Consider the following 14,446-nt stretch of genomic DNA (forward strand, 5'->3'; position numbering starts at 1 on the left):
TATAGTGTATCACATTGATTGATTTGCATATATTGAAGAATCCTTGCATCTCTGAGATAAATCCCACTTGATCATGGTGTATGATCCTTTTAATGTGTTGTTGGATTCTGTTTGCTAGTATTTTGTTGAGGATTTTTGCGTCTATATTCATCAGTGATATTGGTCTGTAATTTTCTCTTTTTGTAGTATCTTTGTCTGGTTTTGGTATCAGGGTGATGGTGGCCTAATAGAATGAGTTTGGGAGTGTTCCTTCCTCCACAATTTTTTGAAAGAGTTTGAGAAGGATGGGTGCTAGCTCTTCTCTAAATGTTTGATAGAATTCACCTGTGTAGCCATCTGGTCCTGGACTTTTGTTTGTTGGAAGATGTTTCATCACAGTTTCCATTTCATTACTTGTGATTGGTCTGTTCATATTTTCTATTTCTTCCTGGTTCAGTCTTGGAAGCTTATACCTTTCTAAGAATTTGTCCATTTCTTCCAGGTTGTCCATTTTATTGGCATAGAGTTGCTTGTAGTAGTCTCTTAGGATGCTTTGTATTTCTGCGGTGTCTGTTGTAACGTCTCCTTTTTCATTTCTAATTTTATTTTATTTATTTATTTATTTATTTTTTTTGCGGTACGCGGACCTCTCACTGCTGTGGCCTCTCCCGTCGCGGAGCACAGGCTCCGGACCCACAGGCCCAGCGGCCATGGCTCTCGGGTCCAGCTGCTCCGCGGCACGTGGGATCCTCCCAGACCGGGGCACGAACCCGCGTCCCCTGCATCGGCAGGCGGACTCCCAACCACTGCGCCACCAGGGAAGCCCTCTAATTTTATTGATTTGAATCCTCTCCCTCTTTTTCTTGATGAGTCTGGCTAATGGTTTGTCAATTTTGTTTATCTTCTCAAAAGAACTAGCTTTTACTTTTATTGATCTTTGCTATTGTTTACTTTGCTTCTATTTCATTTATTTCTGCTCTGATATTTATGATTTCTTTCCTCCTGCTAACTTTGGGTTTTGTTTGTTCTTCTTTCTCTAGTTCCTTTAGGTGGTACGTTAGATTGTTTATTTGAGATTTTTCTTGTTTCTTGAGGTAGGCTTGAATCGCTATAAACTTCCCTCTTAGAACTGCTTTTGCTGCATCCCATAGGTTTTGGATTGTCATGTTTTCATTGTCATTTGTCTCTAGGTAGTTTTTGATTTCCTCTTTGATTTCTTTAGTGATCTCTTGGTTATATAGTAAGGTATTGTTTAGCCTCCATGTGTTTGTGCTTCTTACTTTTTTTTCCCTTTAATTATTTCTAATCTCATAGCTTTGTGGTCAGAAAAGATGTGATGCTTGATATGATTTCAATTTTCTTAAATTTACTGAGGCTTGATTTGTGACCCAAGATGTGATCTATCCTGGAGAATGTTCCATGCGCACTGGAGAAGAAAGTGTAATCTGCTGTTTTTGAATGGAATGTCCTATAAATATCAATTAAATCTATCTGGTCTGTTGTGTCATTTAAAGCTTCTGTTTCCTTATTAATTTTCTGTCTCGATGATCTGTCCATTGGTGTAAGTGAGGTGTTAAAGTCCCCCACTATCATTGTGTTACTGTCGATTTCATCTTTTAGAGCTGTTAGCAGTTGCCTTATGTATTGAGGTGCTCCTATGTTGGGTGCATATATATTTATAATTGTTATATCTTCTTCTTGGATTGATCTCTTTTTCATTATGTAGTGTCCTTCCTTGTCTCTTGTAACATTCTTTATTTTAAAGTCTATTTTATCTGATATGAGTATTGCCACTCCAGCCTTCTTTTGATTTCCATTTGCGTGGAATATCTTTTTCCATCCCCTTACTTTCAGTCTGTATGTGTCCCTTGGTCTGAAGTGTGTCTCTTGTAGACAGCATATATATGGGTCTTGTTTTTGTATCCATTCAGCAAGCCTGTGTCTTTTGGTTGGAGCATTTAACCCATTCACATTTAAGGTAATTATCAATATGTATGTTCGTATTACCATTTTTTAAATTGTTTTGGGCTTGTTTTTGTAGGTCCTTTTCTTCTCTTGTGTTTCCCACTTACAGAAGTCCCTTTAGCATTTGTTGTAGAGCTGGTTTGGTGGTGCTGAATTCTCTTAGCTTTTGCTTGTCTGTAAAACTTTTGATTTCACCATCGAATCTGAATGAGATCCTTGCTGGGTAGAGTAATCTTGGTTGTAGGTTCTTACCTTTCATCACTTTAAGTATATCATGCCACTCCCTTCTGGCTTGTAGAGTTTCTGCTGAGAGATCAGCTGTTAACCTTATGGCAGTTCCCTTGTATGTTATTTGTCATTTTTCCCTTGTTGCTTTCAATAATTTTTCTTTGTCTTTAATTTTTGCCAATTTGATTACTGTGTGTCTCAACGTGTTTCTCCTTGGGTTTATCCTGTGTGGAACTCTCTGCGCTTCCTGGACTTGGGTGGCTATTTCCTATCCCATGTTAGGGAAGTTTTCGACTATAATCTCTTCAAATATTTTCCTGGGTCCTTTCTCTCTTCTCCTTCTGGGACCCCTATAATGTGAATGTTGTTGTGTTTAATGTTGTCCCAGAGGTCTCTTGGGCTGTCTTCATTTCTTTTCATTCTTTTTTCTTTTTCTGTTCCTCAGCAGTGAATTCCACCATTCTGTCTTCCAGGTCACTTATCCATTCTTCTGCCTCAGTTATTCTGCTATTGATTCCTTCTAGTGTAGTTTTCATTTCAGTTATTGTATTGTTCATCTCTGTTTGTTTGTTCTTTAATTCTTCTAGATCTTTGTTCAACATTTCTTGCATCTTCGCAATCTTTGCCTCCATTCTTTTTCCGAGGTCCTGGATCATCTTCACTATCATTATTCTGAATTCTTTTTCTGGAAGATTGCCTATCTCCATTTCATTTAGTTGTTTTCCTGGGGTTTTATCTTGTTCCTTCATCTGGTAGATAGCCCTCTGCTTTTTCATCTTGTCTATCTTTCTGTGAATGTGGTTTTTGTTCCACAGGCTGCAGGATTGTAGTTCTTCTCACTTCTGCTCGGGCATGCCCCATTATAATCTCCATTTTATAGATGAAGAAATGGAGACACAGACAGGTAAAGTTCAAAGTGGCGCACCTGGTAAGGATTGAAGCTGAGTAAAGATTCCCAAATTTTTTTTTTTTTTTTTTGCAGTACACAGGCCTCTCAGTATTGTGGCCTCACCCATTGCAGAGCACAGGCTCCAGACACGCAGGCTCAGCAAGCCATGGCTTACGGGCCCAGCCGCTCCGCGGCATGTGGGATCCCCCAGACTGGGGCACGAACCCGTGTCCCCTGCGTCGGCAGGCGGACTCTCAACCACTGCGCCACCAGGGAAGCCCAAGATTCCCAAATATTTTGGTTCATGGCATCCTTAGTATCTCAGGGTTTTTTTTAACATTGCCCCAATGCCACCAGAAACATCAGTTTCCTTTATTAAGTAGTTGTCAAAACAACTTGATTTTATGTCCTAAAAACCTACTAGCCACTTTTAAAAGAATGCAAATATGGTGAAAGAAAAGCTATTTTAGTTCATTCTTGCACAGCCACAATTACTTGCTAATATGATGTGTTCACCTGTTGGACACTGCACAGCATCTCAAATCTCGGAATCAGATTAGACATCACTACCCTCATTTCTGGTTCACATTGCTTACGGCACCACATTTCCTTTTTATTATAGCAACTGCCCAAAACTCAGCTTTATAATAATAAGCTATCATTGAAAGCAATGTAGCATGATCTAATGTTTAAACTATAAACTACCTTGATCTAGAGTTTCTAATGGTGTCAACAGACGTCAATTATTACCATGTTTCCCTCCGAAATTTAAAATCCCTTGTGTAGCCCCTGTGAGTTTCCTGTGGGACCCTGGGACATCTCAGTGCAGTTTGGGATCTGTAGTTTGAGGCAACATTGCCACTTGAGCTTAGAATCCAGTAGAGGAATAAAATGTGATTGCTTTTAATTCAAAAAACACCTATTGAAAAATTGCATTAAAGCTGCTAGCTTGATTATTCAAAGTTTTATATGTATTTGAGAGAGTCTTTCACTTGGCTTAGTACTCCTTTGAGACAAGTGTTACAAATGAATGGAAGGGAACGAAGATGAAGCTATTTTGAGTGTCAGCCATTTTGGGTTTCTTCAGTAGAAAAATGTGGGGTTAGACTAAAAGTTTTCTAAAATTCTTTCTAAACTTTGATCTCTGGAATTTATACACTCAGGTCTTTACTTTCAACATGTGAGTGTAGCATTGTTTTTTCACATACAGATTTTTTTCCCCCCAGTTGCCTTAAGACCATGAGTTAGTAAACAGACGCTAGATCAGAGTTGACAGACCTCCTGGATTCTACTCTGAGCTCTTCTGTATACTGTCTCCAAAACTTTGGGCAAATCACCTCACCTTTCTGCGCCTCATTCTTTTAATCTATAAAATAAGGACAACAGTTTCTATCTTATCAAATTATGGTAGGATTAAAACAGGGTGTGTCGGGGCTTCCCTGGTGGCGCAGTGGTTGAGAATCCGCCTGCCGATGCAGGGGACACGGGTTTGTGCCCCGGTCTGGAGGATCCCACATGCCGCGGAGTGGCTGGGCCCGTAAGCCATGGACGCTGAACCTGCGCATCTGGAGCCTGTGCTCCACAACGGGAGAGGCCACGACAGTGAGAGGCCCGCGTACCGCAAAAACAAACAAACAAACAAACAAAACAGTGTGTGTCATAGTACTCTTAACATTGTAAACCACCATATGGTTCTATTATGATGATGTTGAGTATGAGTTTGTATTCTAGGAGTTTTAGGGTCTGTCTAGATTAGTGCCACCAGTGGGGATGTTGTAATAATTGCACGGTTTTTATAAAAGGGAAAATGATTTTTAGATTTCTTAATTTATAATCTATATGCCTATCCCACATCAGAATTCTGCCCATCTGTGATCAGATGGGTTAATTAAATATTTTTAATGCAATATATCATCAACTTAGCTTTGTTCATCTTGGTGCCTGATCATTTTGATGGTGGCCAACAAATTTTTGAATCTTTTAAACAAAAAATAGGCATATATCATATTACTCCAAACACTCATCATTATAGCTCATTAAAAGTTCTCATTAAATGTTAGCTTCCCTAACCATCTACTCCTGCCTCCCTCCCCAACCAGCCCACAAAACTGAACACATGACTTTGTTAGTAAACTATGTACAGATTCTCCTTAGCAAAAATCATAGAGGTCAGACAGTACCATTTTGATGTTTTGCGGAATAAAGCATCATAGGAAAATATTCTCTTGTGATTCAGTGGGTCATTGAGAATGTGGTTAAAGATGTCATTTACTGCATTACAGTTTCCTCTTTATCTTAATGGAAATATCTCTGTTCTTGGTATGAGAATATTGTACTTCTGTAAAGTTTTTTTTTTTAACATTTTTCTCTTTTTCTTTGTCTGCTAGTAAGCTCAAAGATGAGTTTAGCCAATGCAAAGGGTTTCTTGGGTTTTGTTTTACATGCTAACATAGGTACTGATTCCAGTTAACTCCTTGCCCCTTATTTTCCCTTTGCCTCATTTTTTTCTTACCAATATTCATTTATTTAACCTTGTATAGTTGATGCATTATTTTTAAATATGCCAAATCCTTCACAGAACACAGCATGGAATAAACGTTATTTATCACATTTTTTAAAAAAAAATTCATACAAATGAAAATACATCCTCCCTGATTATCAGTCTGGGTCCTGACAAAAATGAATAGCACATCCAAGGGGGAATAAATACCTCAACTTTGCTGTTTCCTTGCCTTCTGACCTCCTGCCAGCAGTCAAACCCCACAGGAAGACGGAGGGCAAGGGAGCTCATTGATGCAGTCCATATGGACCAGTCTCTTTCAGGGGCAAAGAACAGAGTGGAAAAGTGTGGTGAGTGGCTCTGTAGGTGAAAATGGAAGCTCTCCAGCAGGTCTAGCAATGGTTAGTAATGGAAACAAATGGTACAAAAATAGAAGACTCTGTACGCTGGAGGAAATAATGTGGCACCAACTGTTCCTATAGGTCAGTGTTTCAAAAAGCAATATTCAAGAAATCCATGATCATCTAATAATATAGAATCTAACGCTACAAAAGACACTGAATACACATACTTTCACCATACAAAATACAATTTAAAACTACAGCATATTCTCAAGACCAAAAGTTTTAAAAATAGGAATTGTGTACGTGTTTCTCCCATCCCTAACTGCACACAAGCTAAATAGAAAATTTGGTGTTGAAATTCAGAAATTTTATGTATTCTTTGTTATCCTGTCATGGCCAATACTCAAAGCAATAATTTCAGAAATAACAAGACAAAGACGAAATACATTTGGAGTAGTAAAACCTAGCAGGTAAAACATTAGGAGACTAATTTCAGGAATCTAATTGTGGATATTTGGAAAGAGTCTGGAAGACAGATACTTTTGTCAGCCAGCATGTTATGTGAAAATAAGAGTCTAATAAGAAGGATGAAAACATATGGAATAATATTTTTAAATGTTTTCTATCCCCTATTCAACAACACTCCCTGCCGTCAAGCCTGAATAAGTCGTTATAATTATTTCTCTCAGTCTGGTCTCTTAGCTTTAGCTTAGAGATGAAACAAATCCATTTTTTCCCTCAAGGCAAAAAGAAAGAAAATAAATAAATGAAAAGAAAAAAAAAAGACACAGGATACTTTGGGAAGACAGGATGAATTTAAGTGATTGGGCAGCTTGAACTGAATGTACTCAGCAAAATAACCCCTTGCTGTTATGTCACTGAAATATTTACCATTGTCAGTTGGCTTTAATAATTACTGTGCATGTTTGTAGATTTTAAATTGGTTTTGCCACTTGTGCCTGTTTGTGTTCTCTGGCTCATTTAGATCTAAATGTTTATCAGCGAGTTTAATAATAAATTTTGCTTGATTTGAAAAATTAGAATGTTGTTCTTTCCATCAGCCACTTTGTGAATTAAATCAGATTTCAAATGCTACTTAAGAGCAACTGTATCTCCTGAGTATTGACTTTAATAAATTTTCTGTCTCTGAAAAGCAATCAACAGTTAAACCAAATTTAACCTCTTTTGGGGTGTTGGCTGCTTGAAATGCGATCTTCTTCTGGGTATATATTCAAATCTCTGTTAATATAATAGCTTAAACCCATTCCTTGTTCTTACAGTTAAAAAGCTGTGAGGGTGGCAGTTTTTTTTTAATTGGGTTCTCCATCTTGAGTGCATCAAGTTGCTGAAATTCTTGATCTAATACTCAGGCATTTTAGAAACATCAGTTAATTCCTATCTCCTAACAAAACAATACTCGTAATTTTCTGATAGGCTTCAAGCCATGTCTACCAAACCATTTACTTCATTCCTAAGAAGCTTCAGTTTCTGAAATGAGCTTTCACTTCTTCCTGATAAAATAACAGCTTTGTTGGACATGTCACCGGATACTTATACGTTAGCCTTCAACCGGATTTTCTTACATCCCAGAAGAAGTGTGTATGGGAACAAAAAAATGGAGGTGATTCCAAGGGTCATGGGAAATTTCCCTGACATACAGAGCAATGTGAGATATGTCTAAGGAAAATATTTAGTTTCATAATTTGGGAATAAGATTTCATTTAGCACTTTGGGAACATGTGTTTAAATCAGTAGGCAGTAAGCTCAGGAAAATAGTACTGAAGGGCTTGAGCCTTCTGTCACTTCATTGTGAGCTCAGATGGCTGCTAGGCTCACAAGTAGTGACAGAGTAACTGAAGCAACGTAGACCACAGAAACATGTCCTCTCCGTTTCCTAGGTGTCGCATATAAAAGTGTCTTGGGGTTATTTTGTTGTTTTTGCTGTGTTTTACCCAGAATTGGTAGCATTATTACCTTAATTCTCCATTTTCTTTAGGCTTACAGGACTCTGGGCTGAAAGGGAGTTTCGAGGCTATTTTGTCCAATCCACCGTCTGGTGCTAAGTCTGTGCACCCCTCCACCCCTTGCATTTATTTCCCAGTCCTCCCAGCACATAACAGGTGTTGAGGGGAAAACACATTAAATGAGCTATAAATTTCTCTGTTATTTGCTACCTTGAACTTGTCAGTTACCAATAGGTCCGAGTTCTTTATAAGCCAGGAAAATGAGGATCTAGACCGCCAGCTACCTAGAAATAATATTCAAGGAACCCTTTTCCCAGTCTCTGTAGGCTTTGTTCTCCTCCAGTTCTTGCCCCTCCTAGAGGCTAACTTCTGGTGTTCCCACCAAGTCCATTGCCAAAACAAAACAAAACAAGGTTCAAACCCTGCAGGATCATCCTCCCCCAGGTGCTGGTCATCTGATGGGCAAGGGCAGACTCTACTACCCAAGCCCTAGCATGATAGTTTAATACAAACCCTGGCCACCACTGTCTATTTCACTTTTGATAGGGTATTTCTAAAAAGTGATTAACTGTGATTTTGGAAATGATCTGATGCTTTGGTTATCTTGGTAAAACTTAAAATATAACCTTTGGGGCATATGTATTTTTTAGAACCACATTAATACTATTAAATACTATTATTGTATTTATGACATAATTCACGATAGGAGGCAGAATTGCAGAACAGTTTAAAGTCAGAACTGTAGACACTGATACGTGAGTTTGAATCCTGCTTCTACTACTTGCTGGCTGCGTTGCATGACCTTAGGCAAGTTACTTAAACCTCTTTATTTATAACATGAGAATAATAAAAGGAACATGTAAAGTGCCATGGACAGTGCTAGCCCATAGTAAGTGTGCAATTAATATTAGTTATTATTGTTACTGGTTTGGGATAAATGACACCCTTGACCAGTGCCAGGCATGTGGTAGTAAGTAGAGCCCAGGCAGAACTCTTGACATTTTCTGTACGTGTTATAGATGCTGCAGCCATTTCGAGGAACTGTCACACTAGACCACCTGCTCTACCTTTAGGCAAGTCTGCTGTGCTTCACCCTCATAAGTGGATGACAATGAATTATATCTTAAAAGAGATCTAGGAAAGGATATTCCACAACTTCTTCTTACGACAAGCAGATTCTGGCACCAGGAAATATATCTCGCATCTTATGTAAATCCTTTGTGTTACAGTTTGGACCAATTTCCTTAATCTGTTCTTGGTGAAGAGGAAAAGCCCTTGCTCACTAGATTCTGTAAATAATGAGTGAGTGAGGATGGGTGTAGATCGTTGGGGAGAGAGAGGCAGGAAATGAGAACTCCCAACTTGAGGTAGGAAATCATTATTCTGGATCCAGGTTTGTCCCAACCAGCAGAGTGAGCCTGGAGAAATCATCAGTTTTCTCACCTATAGATGATCTCTCAGGTTTATTTCATCTCCATCTTCATCTTGCTATGACTCTCATAAGCATCTTGATCTATGAATATTGCTTTGAAATTGCTTTTTAAAGATAACACAAGTAAATTGTTTACTACGATGCCTGACATTTAGTAGGAATGCAATGTGTTTTTGTTCCCTTTTATTCCTTCTTCCCCCTTTTCGCCTCCCTTAGCATTAACAGAAACTCCATTATTGGAGAAGTTTCTGTGATAACAGTCTATTGTAATTCTTCTTAGATCACTCACATATTGTGACTAAATTAAGAACCGTTTAACAATAAACACTGAAAAGAAATAGGGCTAATTCACCAAAGATAGTGGACAAACAGGAAATAATGGTGGCAGTTGTCCTTTGCCCTCCTAATCGGTGTGGTCCTCATTGAGATACTCAGGATTATTGATGGTGTTCAAGACTCTTCTTATTCCAGGACTGCACCATGGCTGATGCTGGACTCCCACTTTGAGTTGTTTGCTTATTCTTCTGAGAGAAATTAAGAAGAATCTAGTTTGGTTTCAAAAATATATCTAGACCCAGTAGCAGCCCCACACCCACCTGTGGAGGACTTCAGTTTATTTTCATACTCCCTGCATTCAGTTTTTAACTGTCAGACTAAAACTAGCTTCTCCCAAGTCATCTGGCTTACTGATTAAGAGTGTGTGTGTGTGTGTGTGTGTGTGTGTGTGTGTGTGTGTGTTGAGAACAGTGAGAGCACAGGCTTACCTTGAATGAGCTCAATTATTTTCAATAGCATGAAATATCAAAATATTTCTCCAGCCAGATTTTGCTGACTGGTACAAAACTGTATCTGACTCACTCTCACCATTTGCACCCCAAATGTGAGAATATCCAGAAGTGGAAACATAATACTTTGCAAAAGAATGTCTCCAGTGCAGAGCGTAACACATGCCTTACCTTTCCAAAGCAAATAAGAGCAACCAAGGTTAATTAATTACAATCAGAACTTGAAGGAAAATGCTCAATATGAATGGTTCTCAAACTTGGCTGCACGTTGGAATTACCTAAAGAGCTTTACAAAATACTGACGTGTGGGTCCTGCTCCCTAAAGTTCGCATGGAGGTTGCCTGGGGTGCAGCCTGGGCTTTAAGATTTTTCAAAGCTCTCCAGATGATTCTAATGTGTAGCCAAGTTTGAGAACCACTGATCTACATCTGTGCACCTCAAAGTTAGCTCATCAAAAACCTTCTGTGTAGATATGTCAACTAATATGTATAAAATGGATAACTAATAAGAACCTGCTGTATAAAAAAATAAATAAAATAAAATTCAAAAAAATAAAAAGAAAAACCTTCTGTGAGGGAGGAGGTAGCTTTAAAGGTGGATTCCTTAATGACAAGTCAGTTGCTTCTGAGTTGTGAACATAAGCATTTCCCCCTTGAGATTACTGTGTTATAGGAAATGATTGAAGATGTGGTAAGGAAATCGTGTGTCAGTTAAAGAACCAGAAGAACAAAGAAGTAAAGGAGATAGAAGTTTATGTTGCTCTTACGTAAACTGTCCAGAGATGGGCAGACACATGGCTGTGTGATGGCTCCACAGATCATAGGGACCCTCTTCCCTCCCATCTTGTTGCCCTTCTGTCTTTAATAATGTTACTCCTCATGTTTGTCCAAAATAGCGGCTCATGCTCCAGCCATCATAGCAGGAAAGGGGAAGGAGAAAAGAATGAACCACTTAATGGCACTTCCTAGAAGTAGAACAGATGCTTCCGCTTACATCCCTTTAATTCAATGGTTTTCAACTGGGGGCAGTGTTGCCCTTCAGGCGATATTTGACAAAGTCTCAAGGCATTTTTTGGTTGTCACAACTGGGATAGGGAGGAGGTAGAGGACTACTGGTGTCTAGTGGGTAGAGGTCGAGGATGCTGCTAAACTTTGCACAATGCCCAAGACAGCCCCCACAGCAAAGAATTATCTGGCCCAAATTGTCAATAGCGTTGTTACTGAGAAACACTACATAGTTTAGCTGTAAATTGATCATATGGCTGTACCTAGCTTCAAGGAAGATAGGACTCTGTAACCTACATTCTGAGAGGCTGTACATCTATTAACAAATCAGGGATTCTGGTACTTAAAAGGGTAGAATGTACATGGTCGGGGCAACTATTTCTCTGCATTATATTGTCCTGTAACTTCCAACTCTGTCCAACAAGGTTTGAGAGCTGAAGTCTTTTCCCTCATCCATGATCCATTATGCAGCCATGATGCAAACTCATGCCCACCACTAACTGGTCAGTTTTTGAAGCAAAACCAGCCATTTGCATAAACACAAATGCAATATTAATGAGGGCTTTTCTGGTTACTGTTCCTGGGAAGCAGGGGTTATATTTTAATGACTTAATCTCTCATGAATATGCAAGAAAAGCCTGCTGGGCATTGATTGCATCAGTGGTGGGCTACAAAGGGAGTTTCCAGGATATAATGTGCACTTCACATTTTCTCTTTCCTCCTCTCTCTCCTTGGATAGAAATATCTCTTGAGGTAGAGCAGGGTTACCATAGATATCTGCCTCCTCTGGTCTCTTCCAGAGCTTAGTGTATACAGAGATAATATAACAAAATAAAGCTAGACCTTCAAGTGTATCCAGTCCACCTCTCTATTTTATGGATGAGGAAAGCAGGCCCTGGAAATTGAGCTTCTGCTCCTAGCACTTCTTCCAAGTAAACATGTGATCTTAGGTGAGTTTCCTACCATCTCTCAGCTCAATTTGTCCATCTCTAAAGTGAAAGAATTGGAATAGATGATGTCTTAGATCCCTCCTAACATTTTTTAAAAATTGAAGTATAGTTGATTTACAATATTGTGTTAGTTTCAGGTGTAGAGCAAAGCGATTCAGTTATACATATATATTTTTTTTTCTGAAAAAGAATATATAGATTCTTTTATAGATTCTTTTATTACAGATTATTACAAGATACTGAATATAGTTCCCTGTGTATACCATAAATTCTTGTTGTTTATCTATTTTATATGTGGTAGTGTGTGTCTGTTAATCCCATACTCCTAATTATTCCTCCCCCACTTCTCCTTTGCTAACCACAAGTTTGTTTTCTGTTTGTGAGTCTGTTTCTGTTTTGTAAATAAGTTCATTTGTATTATTTTTTAGATTCCACATATAAGTGATATCACATAATATTTGTCTTTGTCTGACTTACTTCACTTAGTATGATAATCTCTAGATTCATCTATGTTGCTGAAAATGGCAATATTTCATTCTTTTTTATGGCTGAGTAATATTCCATTGTATATATGTACCACATCTTCTTTATCCATTCATCTGTTGATGGACACTTAGGTTGCTTCCATGTCTTGACTATTGTAAATAGTGCTGCTATGAATATTGGGGTACTTTTCAAATTAGAGTTTTCATATGTTCCAGATATATGCCCAGGAATGACATTGCTGTATCATATGGTAACTCTATTTTTAGTTTTTTAAGAAACCTCCATACTGTTCTCCATAGTGGCTGCACCAATTTGCGTTCCCACCAATGGTGTAGGAGGGTTCCCTTTTCTCCACACCCTCTCCAGCATTTATTATTTGTAGACTTTTTGATGATGGCCATGCTGACCAGTGTGAGGTGATACCTCATTGCACTTTTGACTTGCATTTCTCTAATAATTAGTAATGTTGAGTGTCTTTTCAGCCTCCCAACATTTAAATTATTTGGTACCATGAAGCTCTGATCTGGGAGTTTCACCTAGGCTTATAGAATGAGGAGTGAAAGAGCTGAGGCTGGAACCTTCTTTCTGAAGTTGAGCCCCCTTGTGGATTTTGCACTTTTGCTCTTGTTCTCAGGTTTATACTGGCTGTCAATTAGCATGATGGAAATATAAACATCCTGAGGGGCTAGGCTTTCCATGGAGACAAACTTATGTTAAACAATGTTAAAACTGGAACATTCCAAAGACTTTTTTCAGTTCTATTTCAACTCAATTCAATTTAATTCTAGGACAGTAACAATTCATAGATAATGAATGAAGTCTGAACTTCGGAAGAAAAATCAGTGATATTCTGTCTGTGAAGCAATTCTTCCTAAAGCCCATGTCTTTTTATAACGACTTTATACATAAGTCAAATAAACTCTTTCCCCTTTTTTTAATATCAAGGCAAAGTATACTATCTGATTTGGGTTTATTATCAGGTTTAGAAAAATTAAAAGAAAGAACATCCAGATAGCATTCAGAAGATTACCATTAAGTCTTCCTCAGGTGGGGAAAATTTCCACATGGTTAACTTCTTTCATCTGATTAACACACTTCTGTACAGCAAACTTCAGCTCCTAGGCAGAATGGCCTCGCAAACATGCTCTTCTTTAGAAAGTTACAGAGAAGACTTAGTTTTCTGGAATATTTTTTCCTGGACTTGGTATCTTGTGAGTGTTGGCTGCAAACACAGCCATGTTGGGAGCAGTGACAACACTGTACAGACTGCCTTCTCTCCTCAGCTACACAGCTTCCTTCAAAGAGATGAGGGAGAGGACTCCCACTGCAGAGAAAATGGACTGTTCCAGCAACTGATGCTGCCATTCAAATGTGACAGCATGGCAGGTGTGGAGAAAGTTGCCTTGCAATTTCTATAACCTGTTGTTACTTCCCCAAAATTGCACTGTTTTCTGAGGACAAGCCATGGGTCATGGCTTAATCTCCTTTGTAGATAAAGCTGCCTAAAATAACTTAATATGAATCCTACTATTCTACACATATTGGGCTTGTTTTACAATACAGAATCCAGAATAATTCTGGCCTTAATTGCAGCACAATCTCAATGTTCATGGAATGTTTTCAAACATTTCATGTTTTACTTCTCAAAATACTGCTATATTTGTTTGTTTTTTTATCCCCTAGACTTTAACCACTAAAACAAGCTGACAAAAATTACAATGAATAGGAATATTTTTTAACAGGCAGATAAAAATAGGCCCTAATTCATACCAGAGAGTTTTGGTAAAGTTAGTAAATTTTTAAAGAGCTCTCAGTATATCCAAATAGTTTGAAAAGTGAGTTCTTTGGAAGTTGCCATAGCAGCAGGTATTAGAGGCTAGAAAGATCTTTGAGATTATATGTTATGTCGGTGTTGAAATT

The sequence above is a fragment of the Tursiops truncatus genome, chromosome 7 (genome assembly GCF_011762595.2).
Source record: "Tursiops truncatus isolate mTurTru1 chromosome 7, mTurTru1.mat.Y, whole genome shotgun sequence".
Classification (NCBI taxonomy): Eukaryota; Metazoa; Chordata; class Mammalia; order Artiodactyla; family Delphinidae; genus Tursiops; species Tursiops truncatus.